Raw genomic sequence first — 20,632 nt, forward strand, 5'->3', positions numbered from 1 at the left:
GCAGTACCTTAATATATCTTATTACCTCCCACCAACTGTATAATTATTTAAGCAGCTGCATCTGAAATTTTGGGTAAAGCACTTAAATAAGCTCTCCAGGTATATGAATGTGTCAAGTTCAAGAGTCCATTAGAATTAGTGAGAGCCTCTCTATTAGCTGTGGCATGGGCTTTCAATGTCAAAAATTTTTGCTGTATACAGGGTTCCTGGAACTGGATCATTCATCCTTAGGTCCACTTCTGATGAGGCTTGTCACATAAAAACAGTCATGATTTGTGAGGCTTCAGCACAGGATTTTTCTAAAGGGCAATTCTGAAATAAAAGCAGGATACTTTTGAAAGAGAGGTTCCTGAACAAGTACTGAATATTTGCTTTTCCATAATAAATAGCAGGTAGAAAGCCTTAGTTCTTAGCAAGGGGGTACATCTACACATGTGCTTTAATGTGCAGTAGCCTATTCTAATATGTGCTAATACACTAATGTACAGTAGAATAGGCTACTGTGCATTAAGTACTACTAAAATAAGTGTGCTTGTGCTACTGCACATTCGTGCAGTCTAATGCACATTTCTTTAGTTCCTCATATTGGAGGTACTAAATTTAATACACACTAGTAAAAGCACATTAATGCATGTGTAGATATGCCCAGGGAGTGAGGAACGGTGTGATAACAGGAGCAAGTTTGGATTCTTTTGTCTTGCGTGGAATTCTGAGGAGCAATAAGGTAACGGACAGCCTTCTGAGGATAAAGAAAGAAGAATAGGGCTCTAAAACACCGGTGCTTGATCTTTCAGCTCCATGGGCCAGATGAGTGGAGTGAGGCCAGTCTGTAAACTGGATCCCTCATGGGGTTGGTATGCATGGCTGGGCCCCTGCACCTGAACTGGATCCTCTGTCACCTCAACCCAGCCCCATGCACTGGAATCCGGTGCCAAGAAACCTTATCCCTGTGTGCCCAGTCTAGCACACAGAGCCACCTTATCTGGCCCTGCAACCCACGGATTGGAAAATATGGCAGCAGGACAGCCGCAATGAATGATTCCATTGCTCCCCACCACCAGCATTGTGGAGTCATGGCAAGCCCAACAGGCTAGATGACACAGCTTCACAAGCTGGATATAGCCTACAAGCCAGGGGTCGAGCACCCCTGCTCTAATATGTAATTTTCTCATAACTGTAAAGATAAATGATATCTATATGACTTAATGGATTTTAATTTTATATTTCCAAAGAAATGTGGCATTGCTTCATATTACAGGTCACATGCAACTCCTAGTTGCTCCTAGAAAGCAATGATTGGCCACAGAAGCATGTTAAACATTATGAAATCATAATCTTCTTATTAATATTCCCCAAACTACAGCTTCATCATGTGATAGACTAGCTGTAGATAATAGGGAGAGCATTATTTTAGTTATTTTTCAAGAACAAGTATATTTAATAAAGGTAAATTATTCAGAAATGATCTTCAGAAATAGAGAAGTAACAAGGTCTACTGAGCTAAAACTAGAAGCTAGAAACAAAGTATATTCAGTTGAACTGAGGGCCATGAGCTCCCAAACTCTAATCCCCAGTGCCAGTACTGATTTTCAGTGTAATCTCAGCCAGTCTTAGCCATGCAGAGATGCTTGCCAGGAAAGGAACAGGATTTCTGCTTCCTTTGCATTTCACTGGATAACCAAAGAAATGGAGGCTGGCGTTCTGCATGCCACAATTTGGGAAATCTGTGTGAGATCATGAATGCTTCACACAGCTTCATAAGGAGCCAACTTCATATCTATCTCTATATTGTATGTTAGCCATTGTCTCTTCGTCTCCATGTTGTGCTGAAATTCCAAAGGGAATTAACACAGACCTAACAATAAAGAATCACTAAACGAAGGGCTTTCCAGCTATACCACTGAGATTAAATTACTCTAAACAATAACCAGCTCCTATTGAAAAAATGATTTGTCTTTGGATGGGGAGTGGAGGTTGCCTATCAATAAAGTCACCTGGCAGAGATCTGATCATCTGATAAGCTAATGGAGTCAGCTGATAGAAGGATACAAAGGTTATAAAGAAGCAGGAGATGGGCAATTAGCTCCTTTTGACTATTTTCAGCTCTCACTCTAAAAGGGTGCTATTTGTACTGGGAATCCAATAAGACCAGGGGAAAGCCTATTGCCTTGAGCTCAGACTCACAAAGGGGGAGGTGAGCTAGAGTGAAGGGCACTGTATTTAGGAAGCCAACTGATTTTTTTTCAGAAGCTCTTGTGCTTTGCTGTAAATAAAGGAATAGTATGACCAGAAACTCTTGGCAAAGCTTTTCTTCTGAATATGCATTTTTTCTTTACTACTATTTATTCCATCCAGGAAGAGCACATATGAACTGCAGGTGCTTCTTCAGCCTGACCAAGGATGTTTATACCCAAAAACTTGCAAAGAAGAATTTTTCCAACTATTTGACTTGATTTAATAAGAGCTATCAGATTTACCCAAAGAACCTTGTCTGCCTTAGTTCACACTTATCATTTTTTCCCTGAAGAATCAAACTGTAATTCAGAAGATGTTTCACCTTTAGTATGACTATTGGAAAAAGTGTAATTTAAGGTATTGTGGGAGGCTGCAATTATATACAAACAGAACAGTGCTAACCCTATCAGAGAATAGCAGGATGCAACTGTTATGTCTGCATGTTTCTATAGCAATAAAAAATGTAGCAAAAATCATGTCAACCTTAACCCTGCTTTATTCAGGTTCAAAGTTTGATCCATTTGGCTAATTTTTATCACTATAGGTTACAGAGGTAACATTTATATTGGAACAACAGATCCCACTCCCCATCTAAAGTGGCTAAAATGTTTGTCCATAATAAACCTGGAGACATACTTTTAGACTGTGAGTTCTAGCTATGAAATAGGAGGATCTAGACTTCAATCTTGAGCCCTCTAGACTCAGTCTTGAAGCCAGTGTCTAGATTTTGTGCTCCAGAGCCTTAAAATAGTGATCTCATGATATGGTCCTTTGATGGTAATCTGGTGCATGGCAAATAAGTCTAGCTCAGCAGAATGTCACTCTTGTCCATCCCCCTACCTTAGAACAGACACCAGTCAGACAATCTACTCCCATTCAGGCAGTCAAAGCAGAAAAATTGCTATTGCTGCAACTGAGCAAACAATACACCTGACTATATGGGGATGTTCTCATCAAGATTAGAATTTCCAAGCAAAGAACGTTGGACTATTCTAATCATCTCCCTCTGGGTGAACTCTTCTTGACTCTCTCTCTCAGGGTGGCTCTGGCTGCTTGCTGGGGTAAAGCCTAGAATGGAGCTTGCTGAAAATGTTAGGTTTCTACCCATGCCGTATAGCAAAGCTGTCAAACTCACCTGAAACCTCAGGTTAGATCTGGACCACTGTGCTCCTCATGGGCTGGATGCAGCCTGGGGCATGAGGGCAGCTGCAATGGCCACTGTAGCAGCATAGGATCTGTCAGCAATGGGTCTGGAGGAGGGAGACCAGGGGCTCAGAAAAGATCCAGGGACTGTCAGCTCATCACTCAGAGCCATGGCCAGCAGGGCTAAAAGGCCCTGAAGTCCATGACAGGCCACATCACCATTTCCAGCAGCCTACTGGTGACTCTGTGGGTTGGATCTGGCCTATGGGCCACATGTTTGACACCTCTGCCCTATAGAATTTGAATAGAGGTGAACAAAAGGTCCATATATAAGTGCAGACATATAGAAAAGAAAGGTACAGAGAACACAAATATAAGCAAGAAAGAAAGTCTGAGGCACAGAGAACTGATACAGGAACACAGAAGAGGGCTGGAGGAACCAGGTGAGAGTTTGCGATCCAAAGAGAAAGGGAAAAAGCAAGCATGAGTACAAAGAGTGAAGGCATGAGCTATTTGTTGTGCTAAAATGCTCTAATTTTGGTTAATTATTTTTGGGTGTCTGTACATGAGCCAAGAGGCTGCTCCAACCTGCTATAATTACAGCACGTCAGAGCAGACTCAATTAATCAAATCTGCTGAAGTGTGGCTTTACTATTACCTACAGTATATCATTATTATTTGTATTCCAATAGAACCTCAGAGTTTAAGTTGTGGATTAGGATTCCATTGTGCTGGTGCTCTACAAACACAGAATTGAGAGGTGGTTCCTGCCCTCTCAGTCTCAGGATAAGACAAGAGGCAACAGCTAACTGCAGCAGCACAAGGAAACAATAAGACTATACTGGTCAGAATGATGATGAGCAGTGCTCATGGCACTGGCTAGGAAGAAACCCACTTCTTCCTGCCCATTGTCATGATTGTATTTGAAAAACAAAGCTCCTTTGCAGAAGTCTACAAATCACACATGGCCACAGCTGCATGACCTTCCTCAGGTCCCTGGGAGAGAAGTAGACACCTTCAAGATGAAGGTGCTCCAAAGCAGAGTGCCTACATTTACTTGTGTCAGTATACACCAGGAGCAGGGCTGGGTTGACACAGCTCAGCCCTGCTCCCAGCACTGTCTTCAGAATGGGAGGAGGGGAAGGGAGCTATAGGGAGTTCTAAGGTGAGCAGCTCCAATCTACCCACCCCATCATGAATGACACATGTCCCCAGGGTCTGGGGCGGGGCACACAGTGACTGCCTGGAGGCAGCAGTGATGGTATTGGCGTCAAGCAGGGATCACCCACAGGCAGCCTCGGTGACTTGCCGGCGAGGGCAGCCCGAGTGGGGACTGCGACTGCAGCAGTCTTGGTAGTGGGGAAGGGGTTGGGGGGCGAAGGCAAGCAGCAAGCAGTGGGTGGCAAGCAGGGACCGCCTGCAGTCACTGGCAGCTGCATTGGCAGGAAGAGCAGGGCGGCAACTTCCCACAGAAGCCAGTGGCAGCTTCGGCAGTGGCCAATCTTAGGAGGGGGCACATGCCCCCCCTCCAGTGTCCGCCTTACACATTGCCCATGCATCCCACCCTCCAGCACTGGCTGGACAAACCCCAGACTGATCTCCTGTTGCTCCCTTCCCTCCCTCCCATTCTGAAGACTATGTTAGGGCTAGGAGCAGGGGAAAGGTGGGGCTAGGGGAAAGTGGCTGCAGACTTGCAGCTGCTGAAAACTGCAGCTCGATCCCCTAACCCCCTGGCCCCAGAAGTGAACATCTGTTGAGTCCAGGGGATTGCTATAATTCATGGAGTTTCCTATGAAGTATCATGAGTTACAGTGGGGAGTTGCACTTCTGGCATGTCCCTAAGGGTGCAGAATTTTCTTGACTGTTGCCAGCTTAACTATTTTTAAGGTGTTTAGGCTATGCTGCAGAAGTGTGGCTAAAGCAGATGGCCTCAGACCCCACTCCTGACTGACCACAGAGTGAACCTTTGCAAACATTACTAGTAGACTGGGTTGACAAGGTGAAGAAAATGATCAATATGTCCAGCTAAATTAGTAAAGAGATCAAATTAAATAGAGTAAAAGGCCTGAAAGAAAACATTATTCAAGAAAGCCTCATGATAGAAAGTCCAGATACAGCATATCATAACATTAGCTTAAAATTGTTAGCCGTAGTGACTGATGTAACCAAGTGTATTCACTGTAGTTTTGCTAAATATTGTAGGTATATTTGTTTTAAGTTTCTTAGCTACGCTCTAAAAACAAAGCAGCGTGGCAGTGAAGGCCATAAGCCAAGGTAAAGGGAAAAACATTCTAATATGGTGAAATAAGGAGATAAGAAACTTAATTTTCACAAGGACAGAATTCCCAACAAAATGATACCTTCCAATGCTGTTGTCCAGTTCCCAACGTATCAGTGAAACAAAGACAGTTGAAATCAACCAATCAGCAAGTGTTTATTAGAATAAGCCATGTATAAATACTGGAGAACCCAGGAAGTTCAAGAAAACCTGGTGCTAATCTGTATGCCAGCCTCTTTTGTCCTCCCTCTTAAATCTCTCCAGCCGGCATAACTGAGAATCTGGAAGTCACAGGTAGCCAGACAGACGCTAAGTGTCTAAATGTTTATTCTTCTGCTTTGGGGTATAACCAATAGAAGGTGGGTTTCTCGTCTCTTTTATCAAGTAGCCAAGCTACTAGTATCCCTGTGTCCTAGGGCGTAACATAAGCAGTGCCTCTGGTGGCTGCCATGTGGTAGGAGGTTGCTTGCATTTTTTGTGATAAAGCACAGGTGAGTCCACATGACCTCAACCTGAGTTTTGGCCACATAGGAAAAAAAGTCAGTAATCTGACTTGGGTGATAGTAATATCTCACCAGTAATACCTTCCTAGAGAGAATGGAGAGCAAATGGAGAGGAAGGGTAATCATTAAGATAATTAATTCTGTACCTTAATGTCTATTTACATTGAGGTTAATCCTGTACCTTAATTCTGTGTTTAAGCCAAAAATAAGGGCCAAAATAAAATAAAATCCCGTTTTAAATGATTTCTTCTACTATTTTATATTGTTTCATTTTATTTATTTTTATATATAAACATATATTCTGTTCGATTTTACTTTTGTTTAAAGTAGTTGTGTAACAGGGCACTGGTCCTGTTCTGCTCTGTGCTTGCGAGCTGAACCAGAGCCCACATGGAAACTTACTCCTGGACCCAAAGGTCATGGTGCAGACACCAGAGACACATGGCAGGGCACCCAGGAGCTGGCCAAGCCTGAAGTGGTTGGCCCTGGCATCATGCCCCCGTGTGCGGTTGGAGCGGGCTCCCACTGGCCACTGGGAGTCCTGCAGGCAATTTAATGGAGCAGCTGGCAGACAGGAGTTCCCCCAGAGAGAGGAATGCATGAAGCAGGTAGGGATCGTGCAGACTGCATGGAGATGCAGAATGGCAGCTGGAGCCAGAGCTGGAGCCAGAGCTGGACTGAAGTCAGAGCTGACAGACCAAGCCAGAGCCAGAGCCTAGACCAGCGAGCCAAACAGGGCCTAAGAGAGAAGCATCCCTCAAATCCCTCAGGTGAATTCCTGTGGTCTGGTCAGAGCAGAAGGGAGTGGCGATGCCAATGAATTCATGTGGATCAGGGACAATTGGCAAAGACCCAATGGAAAACCTGGCGAGTACCCCCACAACCAGCAGGGGATGAGGAAATTGAGGGTCTGGATGGTTGACTGTAGGGTGCAAGGGAGACACGACTTGTGATAACCTGGAGCATTGACAGCCTATCGGAAGGAAGAAAGGGGTGCTTAGAGGAGTAGGAGGGGAGTTAAACAGGCCGGTGCCCAACAGCAGACAATTATGAAAGTCCCTAGGGAAGGATACCTGCTATGGGTGACAATTTAAGAAAATTAGGACTTAAGCAAAGAAAAGAGGTCCCAACCTGAATGCGGGGAGAGACAAGGATATCCGAAGATAGGCTCCCTGTGGGACAGCTGGAGAAGACAAGCCCAGAGTGAGAGGGAGCACAAGTGGAACTGCTAAGACTATGACCAAGACCCATCGAGGAGGGGAAAGGTGCAGCATGTAGGGGATGAGGAGCCCTGTGAAGAAAAATCTTGCCCTCAAGTCCTATCACTGATTGTGATGAACGCCTCAACTCTTTTTTCTCTTTTCTAATTATTTGAACATCAAGGTGACAGGAGAGTAATGAGGGAGACTCTATAGAGACAGTGGGCAAGCCAGACATCCCTAGGACACCCTCTCCTACAAGTAGAGGGTGTAAGCTTCTTGTACGCGTTTACCAATAACCACAACTTATGCACTTTTTCATTATTATATAGCACGTCATTTTATTGCTAATTCTACTATCTTATTTTAGTTAGTAGTAAATAAACTACTTCCACTACTATACATTTACTTTTCTGGAAAGTTCTTCTCTGCTCCAGAAGTGTAAACAGTAGCTTCTATAAACTTAAATAAAAATGGCTCTGTTAAAGGAATTAATATAAGCCTCCTCATGAAGGCTGAAAGCAAATCATAAATGGCAAATATTCTATGGGATTACATGGATGTGGGCTTCTTGGAAGGCTCTTGGGTTTTCCTGACACAATACTCTATTATGAAGATATACATCATGCAATAAATGAATGAATGTCATTTCAGTGCCCTTGAGTTGACGGCAAACTCCTCAAATTTTCTATGACTCTTGTCTACTTTATTTTTTGAAGGGTACATTGTCTTCCTCGGTGAAAAAGTTAGTTTTGCAAGAAGTAAAGGGTGGTGGTAAATTGGGCTGTTTCACTAACCAAGGAAAAGAAGCAAATGCCACGCCCAACTTCTTAATGGTGCTTCACAACTGTGGGGGATGGGGTGGACTACCTTGGGTAGGTCGCCCGTATCCCCTGGATGGCCCCTGGAGAAGAGGGGGGGATCTGCCGTCCGTACCGCACCTCCGCCGATCTCTCCTGCCATGACTTGATGGAATTTGGGGGGTTCACCCGTCTGGGGAAGCGGGCAGTCCGGACGCAGTCCCTCGGCTCTAGAGTCCAGGGGTCCTGAGGGCTCCTTCTCCCCTACACCCTCACCCGGTCCTCCGGGATAGCCGCCCTCTGGGTGGCTCCCTACAGGGTGCTAGTCCCTGTGGTAGGTAACAGGGCCAAAAGGAACAAAGCAATATAATGCTAACACACACGTCTGCGCCCGCTTCTCTGGGGAGGAGGTTATCTCACTCCGCAATGGCCTTCGGCCCCGGTCGGGCGAGGACCTTTGGCCCCTTTGTCTGTTCACCAGTCCCGCAGTGGGGTTTCCTCCTCCCCCTGCTGGTCCCTATAAGAGTCCTTATGGTGCCCGGGTTCCTGGAAGGGGAAGGCTTCTGAGCCCGCTTCTGGGTCCGCACCTGGAAGCTAGGCTGGACTCCACCGGCTTCCGCCTTGCCCCGGCCCCCTGGGTCTTTGACCCCTTCACATACCCCACCCCTTGAGACGCCATTAGGAGTTCCTTTGGCTTGACAATTTCCACCTCTACTTTGCTTACCCCGGAGCGGGGGGCCCCCCCCAAGGGTTCAGGCAGTGGTTCTGTCTCTCCGCATCGGGACAAAAAGTCCACCACAGTATTACTGTGCCCCGGCTTGTATCCAATTTGAAATTGGAAGGGTTGGAGTGCCAGGGCCCACCTCATGATCCGAGCATTCTCGGTTTTGGCGGAGTTAAGCCAACGCAAAGGGGCATGGTCTGTCACTAGCTGGAACTCCCGGCCTAATAAATAATATTTGAAATAGTCTATGCCCCACCGTATAGCGAGGCACTCCCTCTCGATTGTGGAGTACCTTTGCTCATGTTCATTCAGCTTGCGGCTGGCAAACGCCACGGGACGCTCCGCTTCCTCAACCTCCTGTGAGAGGACCGCTCCCAGCGCATACACTGAAGCATCTGTCTGAAGGATAAAGGGAACATTAAAGTCCGGCGTGTGGAGCACGGCTCCCTGGCACAATGCTCTTTTGAGCTCCTCGAAAGCTCCGAGCCTCTCCGGGGTCCAGTTGACTCTGGGAGGCTCCCACCCCTTAGTCGTCTCCACTAACGGATTAGCCAGCTCCGCGAACCGAGGAATGAACTGCCGATAGTAACTGGCTAACCCCAAGAACACCCGCATTTGTTTCTTTGTTAATGGGGCTTCATAATCTCAGAGGGCCGCCACCTTGTCCCTTAGGGGCCTTACCTGCCCCTTTCCTACCTGGAATCCGAGGTATTTGGTCTCGGACCTTCCCAAGGCGCACTTCTTCGGATTGGCCGTTAGGCCTTTACCTCGCAGCTCCTGTAGAATCTTCCTTAGGGCCTGGACGTGTTGTTCCCACGTCTGTGTGTACACCACAGTGTCGTCCATGTATGCAGCGGCGTATTCTTGGTGGGGAGCGAGCACCCAGTCTATCAGTCTTTGAAACGTTGCCGCCACACCGTTCAGCCCGAAGGGCATTCTCTTAAACTCATACAGACCCCATGGCGTCTCGAACGCGGTCTTGGGCTGATCCTCCTTCCGCAAGGGGATCTGCCAGTATCCCTTTGTCAAATCCAGAGTGGAGATAAAGTTGGCCTGTCCAATCCGCTCCACCAGTTCGTTCACCTGGGGCATAGGGAAAGCGTCAAACTGTGTTATGGCATTTACCTTCCTGAAATCGACGCACAGCCGTAGGCTACCATCTGGCTTGGTCACGGCCACTAAAGGGCTTCGCCAGGGACTGCGGGAGGGGGTGATAATGCCTTGTGCCAGCATGTGGTCCAGCTCTTCCTTGATCAGCTGGCGTCGGAAAATAGGTATCCTTCGCCACCTCTCTCTTGCGACTTGACCTCTTGGCATCACGATTGCGTGTTCCACCCCCTTTGCCTTCCCTGGACTCTCCGTGAAAACATCCCGGAACTCCGAAATCAGCCCTTGCAATTGTTTTTCTTGCTGGGCCGTGAGAGATGCTCCTTCCCCGGCAGATCCGTCTTCAGGGGTTACTGCCCCCCCGTCTAGTCTTTGGTTGTCCACATCCTCTGCCTCCCAATCTGTCTCCAAAAGGAGCCCCTGCGGTTCCTGCCACTCCTTCAAAAGGTTAACATGGAAGATCTGGGTCTTCCTCTGTCGGCCTTCCCTCCGGACTTCATAATCTACCGGGCCTACTCGCCTTATTAACCTCGCCGGTCCTTGCCACCGCGACTCGAATTTACTGTGGGAGCTGGGCAACATAACTAGTACCTTCTGGCCGGGCTGCAGTTCCCTCTGCCTGGTTCCCCGATCGTACCTGTCTTTTTGTTGCCTCTGGACCTGCGCAAGATTATCCTGGGCCGTCTTCTGGGCCTGGCGAAGCCGGTCTTGGAGCTCCTGGACATACTCGGCCGCCTGACGACCTCCCCGAGCGCCGGCCTCCCAGTCTTCCTTCACGATGTCCAATATACTCCTGGGGCGATGTCCAAAAGCCAGACTGAATGGAGAATACCCTGTGGAAGCCTGTGGGGCGTCCCGGACGGCGAATAACAAGGGCGGCACCAATAGGTCCCACTTCAAGGGATCTTCCTGTGTGCAGCGTCGAAGCATCCCCTTTCAAGTAGCGTTAAAACGCTCTACCAGCCCATTAGTCTGGGGATGGTACACGGTGGTTTTTAGATGTTTGATATGTAGCACTCTACACAGCGCTGCCATCACCGTGGACATAAGTTCGTCCCCTGGTCCGTTATTATTTCCCTTGGGATCCCGAACTGGGCTACCCATTTCATAAGCTCTTCAGCCACCTTGGGCCCCATCACCGCCCGCAAGGGGACGGCCTCCGAGAACCGGGTGGCGTAATCAGTGAGCACCAGGATGAACTGATGTCCCGCGGTACTGCGTGGTAGAGGCCCCACCACATCTAAAGCGACCCTGGTAAATGGGTCCCGTATCACTGGCATCGGCTGGAGAGGGGCTCGTGGGGGCTTATGGGGACTCACTTTCTGGCAATTCTGACACGCTTTGCAGAAATTCTCCACATCCTCATACAAGTGGGGCCAAAAGCACCAGCGCGTTAGCCGCGCTTCGGTCTTGCTCTTCCCCAAGTGCCCCCCCATAGGGTTTCCGTGGGCTAGCCATAATAAGGGGGCCCGATAGGCTCGGGGAATCAGGAGCTGTTCTATCTCCTCCCCTGTTTGGGGACCTGGCTTAATACGGTATAGTAGACCCCACCTTAGTTCGACCCGAGGGCCTTGCGCCCGCTCCGTGGTGGGGCTTACCGGCTGCCGAAGTTGGGCGCTGGCTTCCTCGCGGAAAGGTCGCAATTCCTCATCCTCCGCTTGTGCCTCGCAGAACTGGTAGCCACTAATCAGGTCTTCCAGCGCTTCCTCATGCCCCTGCTCCATTTCCCCTCCGGCTAAGCCTCCCATCGACTCTTCTTGTGGCCGGAGCGTCACCAATACATCAAAAATCTCCGGCCAGTCCCTCCCCACAATCATGGGGTAGAGTATCTCATCACTCAGCCCCACGGGCAAGCGACGGGAGACTCCCTGTATTCGGACCTCAAGGATCCTTCGCTCGAAATAGGATCTTTTGTTGTGGAGGCAAACGAGGTGGATTCCCGCACACCGGGGTGCTTGTCTCCATTCCACCAGAGACAGTTGAACCAGAGTCTGGGTGCACCCCGTATCTACTACGGCCATAAGTGGCCGCTGTCCTACCCAGGTCCTAATTTGGGGCAACGGTTGAGGTGTGGAGCCTTCCCTGCAGCCGACCCCACATTCCATTGGTTCCTCCCTGGTGGGCTCCCGTTCTCTACCTCTTTCCAGTCTCTTACCTCATCTTAACCTACAGCCAGACTGGACTGAGTGCACCTGATCTTGGAAACTAAGCAGCTCTAGACCTGGCTAGTATTTGTATGGGGGACTGCCTGGAAATCCCAGGTGTTGTAGGCAGCCCCTGCCTTCGGAGTCCCTTATGGTTCAGTGGTAAAATCATTGTCTGCCAAACAGGAGACCCAAGTTCAATTTCTGGGTGCTTATACAACTACAGCCATAGAGGCACCAAACATCTGGACAGCGTCTGGTCTTTGGGCACTGAGAAAAAATCCTAAAAGGGGGATAGAAGGTCTGGGCAGCCTCCAAGAACTCCTGCCTAGGCATATGTATCAAAGGTCTGGGTGACCTTTCATGCATACACCATGATCCTGAAGGATTGATGGTTAACAAACAAACCTCACCTTATGGTCTGTAGTAATCACACTGACATTATGGTTAGGACACTGGACTTGGAATGTGACAGTCCTGGCTTCAAGTCCCAGTTCCTGCCACAAGTTTCTTGTGTAGCAAGTCACTTATAACACATTTAAACTGCAAAGGTAGAATGTCCCAGTCAGACCATTCCTGAGCTCACCCTGTGCACATGCTCCAAACTCATTTGAGACCAGGGTCTCTGGAGTGGCTACAAAAGGACACCCAAGAACAGCCTAGCCAGTATATTTGTGAGGTTGGTGCATGTGGACAGTTTGCACTCAGGAACAGCCCAATGAAGATGCCCTTCTAGTGCAGTGCAGACACATCACCAGTCCACTTGTACCTCAATTCTTCATCTTCTGCTGGAACACTGTTGTTTTTTTATCCAACACTTTGTCTGCCTTGTCTAGTTAGATCAGTGATTCTCAACCAGGGTCTTGAGAACGCCGGATTGCCATGAGACCCTTTGAAGGGTACCGGTGAGACATGAGGAGATAAGCAGATAAGCTCAGGATTGGGTTCATCCCTGCCAGGCCTGCTACCCTGCTATCATTGCCTGGCATTTCTACAAAGAGGTAAGCAGTGTAATAAATATGTTTGTTTTTGAAATGGGATGCACAGAATTTATTGAGGGGTGCCTCTATTCTAAAGAGGCTAAGAACCACTGAGTTATATTGTAAAGCATTTGAGATAAGGACTGTCTCTCGCTGTGTACAAAGGGGCCCTACTGTTAATGCCATAGTTGAAGTGTATTACTCTATAACTTGGGAGCTGGAGTGGCATGCTTGAACCATTAATATGAATTAGCATTAAGAAAACACTTTATATGAAGGGCTGTCCAGATTTTGTTAATTGAAGTGGTGATCTTTCATTTCCTTTCTTTTAATACAAAATAGGGAGCTTCCCTAAGGTGATAACAAACATGGGCACAGTTAATCCAAAGGAGTATAACTATACTTCTGCATAGTAAAGACTTCTACCAGAAGTCCTGAGAAGAGTCAAGGGCTTATTCTGTCACACCCTCCAAGTCAGACTTTAATGAACTTTGCCATAGACAGGTTTAGGGAAAAGAGAGCTGCTTTCAGGGAAGAAAAAAGGCAATGGTTGCCAGTTCATTATAAGACTCATCAAAAGATTTAATCTGACATCAGAAGTCTGACTTGCAATGGCAAGACTAACCTTGGGCTGCACTTCTTCACTGCAGTGGATGCTCCTGTTGTAGCTGGGAGAGAAACATTTGAATGACCAGCTTGCATGGCATTGTCAATAAATGACAGAAACAAAATTAACTAAGTGTAGCACATTGGGGCCCAAGGGGCAGCCATGATACCCCCTTGCGGGTCCACAACTATGTTCTGCTCTGCCTCTAGAGTAACAATCCTTCGGTCTCATCTGCCATGACTTGATGTAATTATGGTATTAAAAGGGAGGCTGCCTATGATCCTTAGAATGGTCCCTGGTCCAGCTGAATCTCCTGGGGTTCCCCTGGACCCCACTGGTATCAACTATACCCTCAGGTTTGGTGGGCTCTCCCAGCCTAACCATGCCACTGCAGGACACCTGTAGCCTTAAGGGCTGGTTGCGTGGCTCCATTCCTCCCCTACGTCATGCCCAAAGCCTCCCATGTGTTGCCGTACCATCATTCTCTCCTGCCAGAGTTTCGACCTCCTCTTGGACACTGGGACCTTTCACCCAGCTCTGGGGTCTGTGGCCCTGTTCCAGGCTCAGCACTTGCTCAGCCTTGAACCTGTCCCTGGCAGGGCTCAAGGCAATTGTGTGCCCCTAGGGCACTAATGGGACCTCCAAATACTGCCCCTCGCAGTTCCAACCCAAATCACCAGTTTGAACTATAACCAAACAATAAGCCCCCTGGTTATAACATAAACTCTCCCTTCTGGGCCCACCAACATCAACAAAAAAGGGGCAGCAGCCCTCTGCCCCTTTGAAAGGGAAAACTTAACCTCACGTCTTGTACCAGGTAAACGTCCCAGCTCTGGGTTACACTCCTGTGAGCTCCCAGAGCCTCACTGGTGCTTCAAGGCTGCACAGCAGTCCCTCCAGAACGCCTTGGTAGCTCTCCTGACCAGACACTCCTACCCCTGTGGCTAACGGGGCTAGACTGCCTTGCTAGCTCAGGCCCTAGGTTTATATGCCTCCCAGGGCCCTGCCCGCTTTCGGTTAGGAGACTATCCTTGGCTGCCTGCAAGTACCTGCTAAATGATGCATTGCCCAGTTACTATGGCAACCTGTAGCAGCTGTGCCCTGCCTGGCCTCCAGTGCTCCCTCTCTGGACTGCTTCTCTCTTAAAGTAATAGAGAGTCCCAGGCTCTGTATTGCACTAAACACTAATCAAACTTCAGTCAAAGTCTCACCACAGTCGTAGAAGTCAGAGATTGAAAAAAATGATTAGATCAGGGTTTTTTTAACAAGTGTACCCCTTCTCTCTCAAAGTTGCAGCATTTTTGTCTTGTTTTTAAGGGGCGGAGGGAGATCAAGGCCCCCAAGGTGAGGGAGGGAGGGGGCTCAGGCTAGGACAGCACAGCCAGGGTGGGGTGGGGTGTGAGATGGAGCCGCACCTTGTCCAAGGGGCACAGGGAGGTGGCTTCTATCAGTGCACCCACCCTGGGAGGGCATGGGGGCATGTGTCCCCGGGTCTGCACTTGGGGCAGAGCGGGGTGGGGTGAGCTAGCCCAGTGGTGGGGGAGGGAGTGGGGCTGGGGCCGCACAGCTAGGGCAGGGCATGGGACTGAGCCATGCATGGGGTGGCTTCTGCAGCTGCATGCACCCTGGGAGGGCATGTGGGGTGTGTGCCATGGATCTGCATGCAGGGCAGGATGGGCTGCCAGTATGGGCTGGGGCTGGCACTGGGCTTATCCTGGTGGGGGCTGGGTTGGGCTGTGCTTGTGGTGGGCAGTGGTGCTGGGAGGGAGGTTTGGGGGGGCTACAGCAAATTCTGAGGTGGCTGCAGCCCCCCCATAATCCCCTCCCACTGCCACTGCTGCCTGCCTCAGGTGCAGCTTGGCTCAGTCCCTGCTGGGAAGAGCCTGACACAGCCCCAGCCCCAGCCCACAGCCCCAGCCCACAGCTGCAGCCCATCCTGCTCCACACACAGATCTTGGGCACATGCCCCCCATGCCCTCCCAGGGTGCACACAGCTGTGGGAGCTGCCCCACTCCATGCCCCCTGGATGATCCATTTGCAGCTCCATCCTGTGCTCTGCCCCAGCTGGCACTTCTTCCCTGCCTACCCCCTAAGACAGAGGTTTAAATCCCCAGGCTGTGGCCTGGTGCTGGGCCATGGCGGGTCATCTGCCAGTCTGCAGTATGGTCAGCTGCTAGACCGAAAGCGGCCGCAGACCACCAAACCGCAGCCTCCCATAGCTGGGCAGAGAGGCCATGGCTCTTTCCGCAGGGCCTGTGGCAATGCAGGGTTTGACCCACCTCCCACCCAGGGGGTGGAGCTATCCTTACCTGTCTTCTGGCTGGAAATTCCAGGTGCAGTTGGCTGCGACTGCTGGGCCATGGTTTGCTGGGCCATGGCGACTTCTGGGCCGTGGTTTGCCAGGTTGCAGCATAAAAACTTTGGGAAACCCTGCCCTAGGACTTTCTTAAGTACCCGTAGGGGTATGCATCCCCTGGTTGACAACCACTAGATTAGATCATCCAGTCCTCCTGCCAATGCCGGATTGCTCCCTACAGCAGCTGCTAGCGTATTATCACAAATTTTTTAAAGTTTCAGGAAATGGGGTTTGCTGTACTTCATTTGAGGATTCCACACCCTAATTATCATGAAGATGTGTTTTCTGATATTTTTATTAAATGCATCCTCTTATTCCTAACTGTAGCTGTGTGAATTATGTAGAATTCCCTTCCATGCAACGCTGTTTCTATGTATGCTATTTCCATCCATCAAGTAGTTATAACTATTACTTTAGTCAAACTAGCATTTAGAGAAGCTATTCTTATTTAGGTTGTTTAATCTTTAATTGTATCATTTTCTCCAGGTTGTCAGTTATTTTTATTGCCTTTTCTTGCAATCTTCAGTTCTCCAAGGTACTTTTAGTAGCATGTTTCCCAGAAAAGAATAGGATATATTCCAGAGGTGGGAATTTTACCCTATCTACTACACTAAAAAGATGACTACGTTTCTCTTCTCTATGACATAGTAACTTTGCGTGTGCATCCAAAATTGCACTGACTTGTCCAGTTATTTTGCATTGCAAATAACATCTGACTTGCTCTTTGCTACCTGACAAAAACAAGCAGGTAAAGAGAGAGCGAAACAACGTCCTAACTGATTGCCAAAATAATGACACAGAATATCTTCCCTACTATACTACCATACAGGATAAGCAAGTTTGGCAGAACTACTGAATAGAAGATTTGGGTAAAGCAGCTAATCTTGGAAATAACCAGATTGATGTGTTTGGAGTTCGATGAAAATCAAACATGAAAAAGTTCCTTGGGGATAAAATACATTTAACTATCTATTGTTCCTTACATTTTTCCTTCTCACTTACAGGTAGATTTTATCCAATTGCAGATGATCATGTGGGTTATGCTCTTGCTACTTACTTCACAGCATGATAAAAGATCAAGATTAGTAGGATACTGAAAAAACAGCACATGGATTTTCTGTCTGTCTTCTGTATGGTTAGGTTTAAGTTTTGTCTCTTTTGTAATGTCACAGATACACTCATAATCCCACAGTACCTTTCCCAACAGCTGTCCTAGTTTTGCACTTTAAAATGTGTCCATTCTTCACTTTGGTCACCCAGTTTTCAAAAATGGTTGAAATTTGGGATTCAAAGTGCAGAGACACTGGCTAATATTACCTTAGCTAGACCAATTTGGCTGATGTTTTTTAAACACACTTTCCATTAACAATTCCTATGTAAGGAGACCAGACATTTTTGGAGGAATGGGGAATCTACTCCTGGATTTTTATCAGAGATCACATAAAGCTTCTAAAAACTCTTCCTGCAAAGACAGAACTTTCTCTTTTTAATAGCTTTAAATTGCCTACTTTTTCCTTTGAGGCAACTTAAAATGCCGTTTGAATATGAATAGTGACTTTCCATTCCTTGCTGCCAGAAAGATTATAATAATGACACTAGTTTAAAGTAAATTAATCTTTTAAATGCATTTTCCAGTTCTGAAATTACAGGAATTTACTGGTATTTTGCTCATATTTCAGATCATATTCACTATATAGACTTTTATTTTTATTACGTCTTCAGAAACCACACTTGGGGAGAACGGGGTTGTAAAAAATTCTAATTGGAATACTGTAGGAGGGTATGCAGCTTTAAAAAAAGTGTGTGCTGCTGGTTTGATTTCAAGGTTAATTTCTCAATTTAGATTTGCTAATTTTTTTAATAAACATTTGGAATGTGCCAAATGCGTCAATAATCTATAGGAAAACCCTGTCCCTACACTTTATTGTGTATAAATGCACAGAGACAGAGGATAGTTAAAGTAAGGCAAACTGAATTTGGCCTCTCCTTAGACTGCTCAGCCCATGATGCTAAATAATGTTATTAGTCACTATTTCATTCCATTCCTCGATAGATAAAAGTTAGTTTTATAGATTTCTTAGATGGTTCATAGAATATAAATACTTCTATTTATTCCATCTCTATTATGTGCAGCACACACTACATGTCTGAGGCTTTTGGGTGTTAAGTCTACTGGATATTTGTGGTGGAATTTTGATGCATTCATGGCTGTGATATTGAGGAATGTACTTTATTTAATTTGTTGAAGGATGCTCCTACTCCCTGTTTCTGCCCCTAGACTGAAACAGTAGACTGATAAAGTTGCAAGACTTATGCAATTTCCATATTAGAGACAAGTTTCTTTTTTTAAACTGTATTCATGATGTAGTGCTGATCTCTATAACTCAACCTCCTTTTCCATTATTTTGTACTATATTTTACAATTGAAAAAGCTTGTAAAATGTTAGTGGTAACTGTTAAAGTGAACATAGATTCCTGCTAATGGATTATTGATTATACTTGGATGAGCTACTGAATATGATATGTATTTTTGTGGTTCTTTGCAATATAATTTCAGGAATTTAAGTGCTAAAAATATTGTTTGCAGTATGTTATATGCTAACAATTCCCACAAGAAAGAAAAAAGATTCACTTGAGAGTATGCGTTTCTATATCATAAATGTCAGATATCTGTTCATTTTTTACTTGAAGTGCACAATAGTTTTACTGCAGTATTCATATCAAACTGTCATTGACATTTACTGCTGCTCTAGAGTTGGAGGCCAGGTATAGAGTTGGAGGCTGTAGGTTAGAGCGCCATAACAAATATCTGTAACACATCCCATCGTAACTCATGGTAGGTTGCATTTTGCCAGCTACTCATGGTGCACTGCAGCATCCCACTCCCCCTTTCCCCCCACCCTGGGTAGTGGTTTAGCCTCTGCCAAAGCTTGAGTATTGGGCCATCTCCACCCCCTAGCTGTCACTGACAAGAGTCAGCAAAGCCCCTGTCCCCAGGCCCACCCACATCCTCCCTCCAGGTAGTAAAGATCCACCACACAAAGAAAACTGCTTATTGCTGAATTTCATTTATTGCATATTGTCTTTGGTGCAGATGCTCGAGTGCTGAATGTGGATCTGCTGGTATTTTGCCTCTGCTCACAGTTAACCTGTATTAAGAACTGATTCATCTGTACTGATTTCTGGCAATGAGCAAGTTCCTAATGGAAGTAAAAAATGTGCTTGAACATGCCTAAAATGTACATCAGCACAGCTGCACATACTGATAGGTAGCAGCACTACTTTCTGACTTTCTGGGGAAACTGAATACCTGTGTAAAATGTAGATTGTGAGAAGCACTTACACTGCCAGTGCTCAATACAGGATGCAGAAACAGGAACCTATGAGTCCAGCCCACATAAGATGCAGAAGCTGGCTGGAGTGAGCTAATTAGCCATTAATCGAGTCTGTTCCCACATGCTGTAATTATAGCACATTGGAGCAGCCCCCAAGCACATCTACAGGAACCCCCAGGTATTAGATTTAATGTGCATTAGCTAAAGCTCAGTAGTGCACATATAGATGCTGACAAACAGCCCCAGACATGTCTGCATCCCTAACCCTGTGCAAGCTGTCCATGGCCCCTGCTGGGCAGCAGGGGAGACTGCAGACCTAGTGGCCATTTGGAATGACACTGAGGTGCAGTGGCAGTTTAGCTGGGGTACTTGGGTCAATACCCACATATATGAAGACACATTGGCCCACATGAGAGAGTGCAGCTACAACTGATCCAGGAGGCAGTGCCAGGTAAAAGTCAAGGTCTTGCAGGCACAGTGGGTTCATGTGATGAACCACAGCAGATGGTTTGGGTTAGCCCGCAGGACCATGCCATGCATGTAAGAGCTGGTCAGAATTGTGACTCCCAGGGACCAAGTCTACAGGCAGCATACATACTCCAGGACTGGTGGGTGTCCCTGTAGCCCAGCCCTGATGAGGAGTCACTGGAGGACAGCCCCTTTGGTCAGCAGTGCCAGCAGCCAGCACACTCCCTACCCATGGCCTCATCGTCCAGCATGGGCAGCGTGGGCCAGCACCTGCCCTGGCAACTGCAGGCCTGCACCCACAGTGGGAAGGACAGGCCAGGGAGGGTGCACTCCCCACCAGTGCACTCTCCACCCATAGGCAGCTCCAGCTTCTCCTTGGAGGGGGCCTATGGCTGTTTGGCCAGGCACAGGGCCTCGACACCCCAGCACCCTACAGGCAGCCAGACCACCTCCCTGCCACCAGGCTCTGAGTTCAACTGCCAGGACCACCTACCATGCCCAGCCAGTAAGTCCCACACAGAGAGGAGGCCTTAGGGGGGCACGATAGCTATCCATGCCCATGCCGCCTTACCTGCTCACCCCCTGCCTGCAGGCCTGGCACCAGGGGTCCCACCTCCCCTCTCCTCACCCTGCCTGGCTGAGCTCCCCCCTGGCCCTTGAGTCTCCCCCTAACAGCACACAGGGAGGCAGGAAGCAGTGCAGAAGTTTATTGAGCAACCAGCACCCTCCCAGCTAGGTAGCCAGGGCACATGC

Source organism: Crocodylus porosus, unplaced genomic scaffold, assembly GCF_001723895.1.
Source record: "Crocodylus porosus isolate Cpor-Errol unplaced genomic scaffold, CroPor_comp1, whole genome shotgun sequence".
NCBI classification, from domain to species: Eukaryota; Metazoa; Chordata; order Crocodylia; family Crocodylidae; genus Crocodylus; species Crocodylus porosus.